Source organism: Herpailurus yagouaroundi, unplaced genomic scaffold, assembly GCF_014898765.1.
Source record: "Herpailurus yagouaroundi ecotype Mexico unplaced genomic scaffold, PumYag 77, whole genome shotgun sequence".
Taxonomy (NCBI): Eukaryota; Metazoa; Chordata; class Mammalia; order Carnivora; family Felidae; genus Herpailurus; species Herpailurus yagouaroundi.
The window spans coordinates 8,570,838-8,575,837 of NW_024412388.1; the positions used below are offsets into that span (position 1 = coordinate 8,570,838).

The following is a 5,000-nucleotide window of genomic DNA, read 5'->3' on the forward strand; positions in this document are numbered from 1 at the left end:
TGCCCCCCCCCCCCCCCCCCCCCCGGCCCACACAGGCACAGATGCACAAATGCTTCCAGGACCAACCCCTCTCCCCCGCTCCACCCACCACCCACTCTCTCTCTTTTTATAAAAGAGCCCCATTATAACAAGGGCTACTGCTTATCCCGCCCGGACTGGGTTCTGCTCACTTTATATACGTTTACTTCTCCTCCTCCACAACCCCTGGCATTTTACAGAAGAAACCGAGGCTCAGAGAGGTTCAATGACTTGCCCAAGGTCACACAGCTCTTCCCACCTGCTCCACGGGGCTCTCCCATGGCTCAGCTGATGGATTTGGGCCGACACCTGTTTGAATCAGCACTAGTTTGTGCCTCGAGCTTTCATTGGACCTCCGGCCTCTCCAGCAGGTCAGAGTGGGGACACCTGGAGGGCAGGCACTCTGTCTTTGCCTGCAGATTAGAAGCTCCTTCCAGCAAAGGGTATGTTTTCCCCCATGTTATGGGAACTTCCAAGGCCAGAGGTATGTCTCTCCTATCGGGAACCTCTCAGGGCAGCAAATGAATGTACCTCTTGATTTCTTTGTTTAAGGTTTGATTGGTTTTGTGCACACGTGAGTGGGGGAGGGGCGGAGAGAGCGCGGGGGACAGAGGACCTGAAGCAGGCTCTGCGCTGACAGCAGCCGAGCCGGGCTTGAACTCGTGAACTATGAGATCATGACCTGAGCCGAAGTCGGACGCTCAACCCACGGAGCCCCCCAGGCGCCCCTGAGTCTACTTCTTCAGACTGCAGGCTTCCTTGGGGCAGGAGTCGCTTTCCTTGTTTAGACTGAGAGCTCCCCGTGGGCAGGAGGGGTGTCTCTCTTCTCCGTCTGGGAGTCCTCCCTAGATCCTAGCCCTCCAAGGCAAGACGTGGATCTCCCCTGTGACACTGGGAACCCCCTAGGGCCAGGGTTAGTATCCCCATTTGGACTGGCAGTTTCCCGAGCAGAGACGAAGCTCTCTTCCTTGAGACTGGAGCGGGCTCCTTTACGTGACCTCCAGGTCCTGCACCCAGAGGGGCTCAGCCGGTGGTGACCGCCTGGTGTCATTCTCCCCTACAGTCTCCACTGCAAAGCAGCAGCAGGTGCTTCCCCACCCCCGCTCCTCCCACCGCCTCCCTCAAGATAGAGTCCTCTGCAGGAGGCTGGGTTGACTCAAAGGCCTGTGGAAGGGCAGGCGGGGTTCCGGTTGTTCTGTGTCCTCTTCCTATTGGACAGGGAGACGGGTGGGGACTAGATCAGGACTGTCAAGGCCCAAGTACGCACCTCGCCGCCCCCCCCCCAACCCGAGGGCTGGGAGTGGGTGAGAGCTCTTTATATATTAAGGAGCTAATCTCTTGTCTGCTGGATAGGTTGTAAACAGAGGAGCCAGTGAGCTCGTTTGCTGCCTTCTACCCCACGTACACTGCCTGGCTTCCAGGCACACCGGAAGTCCCTTCTGCCCTACACGTGGCACGAAGAAATACTGATTTCCTAAATAATCATACCTCAAGACAGCCCGATGATCCCATTTCGCAGACAGGAACGTCATGACTCCCGAGGAGTTCTGATGGTGGGAACAGCTAGAGGGACAAAGTCTATTTCCGAACTGCCTTGAGAAAAGCCCAGCCACCCGCCCCTCCCCCACTCTCATCTACACTAGGACTATTTTGATTGAACCAGCAAGATCACTCATTTTCCAGCCCCGGGGGAGTCAGGTCCCTCTAACGAAGACAGGAATCTGCTCCCAGGGGGCCAGGAGCTCTAAGACCCGCCCCACCTCCGCTGGAGCTCCGGTTTGGGGAGCCCCACTGTTCAAAGACAGAAGGAGGGGCACGCCTAGGTAGCTCAGTTGGTGAAGCATCCGACTTCAGCTCAGGTTATGATCTCACGCTTGGTGAGTTCGAGCCCCAAACCTGGCTCTGTGCTGTCAGCGCAGAGCCTGCTTGGGATCCTCTGTCCCCCGCTCTCTCTGCCCCTCCCCAGCTTGTTCTCTCTCTCTTGAAGTTTATTTATTTTGAGAGAGAGGAGGGCCTGGGGATGGCCACCTCCATTCTCCACTTCTAGCCATTCCAGAAAGTGTCCAGCCTCCTGGGTGAGGACGAGGCGCCAGAGGGAGGAGTCAGGCAGATCCGTTCTAAGTTAGGACATTCCTAAAATCTTCATGGACACATGGGAACGTAAAACCAGAGATGATTCCTGCATTGAGAAAAATCCGTCCTGAGCACTGCTGAGTCGGGGTTCTAGGCCTACAATTGCTGCCCCAGGGCTCCCAGGCTCGAGGTGTCAAGGGCTGGGCGTGAGGGAGAGCTCTTTATACATTAACGAGCTAATCCCTTGTCTTCTGGTTAGGTTGTAAAAATGTCCACTGAAGAGTTTTAAGCCGTAGAGCCAGTCATCAGATTTGTTCTTTTTTTTTTTTTTAGGTTTATTTATTTATTTTGAAAGAGAAAAAGTGGGGAAGGGACAGAGAGAGAGAGGCAGGGAGGGAGAGAGAGAGAGAGAGAGAGAGAGAGAGAATCCCTAGGAGGCTCCCCACCACCAGCCCAGAGCCCGACTTGGGATTCGAACCCACAAACCACAAGATCATGACCTGAGCCAAAGTCAGACGCTCTACCAACTGAGCCACCCAGGCGCCCCCAGATTTGTTCTTCTGACCACAAAACAGAGAATGTTTTGGTGAAAAGCAGGAGCAGAGGCAGAAGGGCAGCATGGGAAGCTGTTCCAGTCACCCAAAACACGGCAGGGAACATGGCCAGGGTTTTCTGGCGAGCGGGCACCCACACAGAGGCCGGGCCTGCCCGAGGCTGCTGCTCAGAAGAACAAGATCCAGCCCTTAGTGCCCAGGATCCGGGCCATGTCCCCGTGAGCCTGAGGGCTCATCACCGAAGCCTGAGAACAGAGAGAGTGAGCCCAAGGGTAAGGGAGTCTGTTTGGGGTGACTTCAGCATGTCCCTTCCCAGCTGGGTTCTCTCGAGGAAGGAAGATCTCAGAGATGTTTCTCGGCCTCTCAGGGGTCAGAGGTCCTTTCCTGCTCAGGTTTAGCGGTGGGTGGTTGCCTGCAAGTTTCTTATGAGCTGGAGAGGGTTAGGGTGTTTCCATGAAAAGGGTCATTTCAAGACCCAAGCTGTGGCCAGAGGAATAGCAGAAATTAAGACACCTCCCTGTCCAGCCCCCACCCCCAGCACCTTGCATTCTTTTCTGCAGAAGTCTAAAAAGATAGAAATGCCGCGATCATCCCAAAGAGACCCTGTACTGGTCTCAAGGTGCCCATCCCAGAAGCCCTGTGGGTTAGGGTCTCACTGGTGCCCAAGGGGTCAGCCACCTTTAGAGAAATGGACAGAGCACAGCAGGCCTCCTCCAAGAGCGAGGGAGAGGGAGGGCCAGCCCTGGCATGGGGTTGTTAATCATATAATTTGTTTTACCTTTTAGCATTTACCAGTATGTCCTCTGAATTCATGCCCCTAGCCCCTGGGGGCTTACTCGAATCCTAGAGGATATTACCCGGCACCCCTCCCCCACAGGGGGGCTGTCAGACAGATGGAGAAGGCTTGTCCATGACTTGTCCAAGTCCAAGATGGAGAAGGCTTGTCCAAGGCTTGTTATGACTGTAGGTCATAAATTCCCAGGCTCCCTGGGCGGACAAGGTCCTTGAGGCCACCCCACCTGCGGATACGGCGGTCTTCTTCCCCTGCTCCCCCCACCCCAACGTTTTTGAGCAGTGCACATCGTTTCCCATGAAATCTGATCCCTAGTCCTAATACATAAAACCAATAAAGGCAGCCTTTTATGAACAGAGCACCCCACATCCCCCACCAATAATCTCTTCCCCAAATCAAAATCTTCTCCATCTTATGCAGACACAGCTTCAAGCCTTACTTGCAGCCAGACTCTCTTCAGCCTCCTGCAGAGACGTGCCAGGGGACCAACCATCATTGCCCCCCGATTTACCATATTGCCTTAAAGTAAATCAGCAAGAAAAAAGAACTCGTCCTCAGTGACATGAAAGCATGCAGTGGATGTTGGTTGCACTGGTCTGTGGGAGACGGGGCCTCTAACCGGCTTTGGCCGATCATGTCCAGAAAATGGCAACAATTCTTTTATTATTTTTTTTTCCCTTCGAAGTTGATTTATTTTGAGAGGGGTAGGGGAGGGGCAGAGAGAGAGAGAGAGAGAGAGAGAGAGAGAATCCCAAGCAGGCTCCCCACTTCACGGGGCTCAAACCCACGAACCTTGAGATCATGACCTGAGCCGAAAGCAAGAGTCGGATTCTTAAGTGACTGGGCCACCTGGGCGCCCCCATAACGGTTCTTTTCAACTGCTCACCTTGAGCCCCTGGAACACTCTTCAGTGACCCAGGAGAAGCCCGAGTGACGATGGAGCAGTGCTCGTGTTAAAATTTGAGTAGAGAGCGTGTCTGAGAGTGTCTGTTGTCTTTGCTACAGCTTTTAGAATAGTTTAAAATATTTTTTTTAAGTGATGTTAGAATCAAATGTTTAAAGAAGCCCTGAAGCATCTCTACCAAATATGGTGGCTCGGATGTCTTGTTTTCACACGTGAGGAGGAGACTCAGAGTCAGGGAGAGGGGTTGATGGGCCAAGTTCTCCCAGTGGGTGGTTGTCTGGCTCACAGCCCAGACTGAGCTCGGTAATCCTCTGTTCTATCAGAGCATCACTGATATTCCTGGCCCAGGATCCCCATCAGACCCATCCCCCACCGCCAGCCCTACTACCCCACCCCCCCCATCCCTCTTCCTCCCCACCCTCTCCCCCCATCCCAACCCACCGTGTGGCTGGTGACCTGATCAGCAAGGCAGGAATGTGAGCCCTACAGCTGTCCTGGGATGCCCCGGGGGGCAGTCCAGCTCCACAGTTGTCTGCCAGGCAGGTGGGGCAGGAACCCCTCTAGTCTCCTGGCCCTAAATGCCAGGCTGTTGGGAGGGGAGGGGCTCAGGAATCACGGTAGACTCCAGCCTCAATTAATTGCCTTCGTTCGCGAGTGC

General features: G+C 54.5%; 1 protein-coding gene and 1 non-coding gene across 2 annotated transcripts in view; one reads left to right on the plus strand and one right to left on the minus strand.

Moving 5' to 3' along the window:
• DRAXIN (dorsal inhibitory axon guidance protein) overlaps positions 1-5,000 on the plus strand; it is a 23,583-nt gene that overhangs the window by 4,250 nt on the left and 14,333 nt on the right. The gene's annotated exons all lie outside the window — the stretch shown is intronic.
• TRNAQ-UUG (transfer RNA glutamine (anticodon UUG)) lies at positions 2,549-2,633 on the minus strand. The gene has a single exon. It is a non-coding gene; the product is annotated as a tRNA-Gln (tRNA).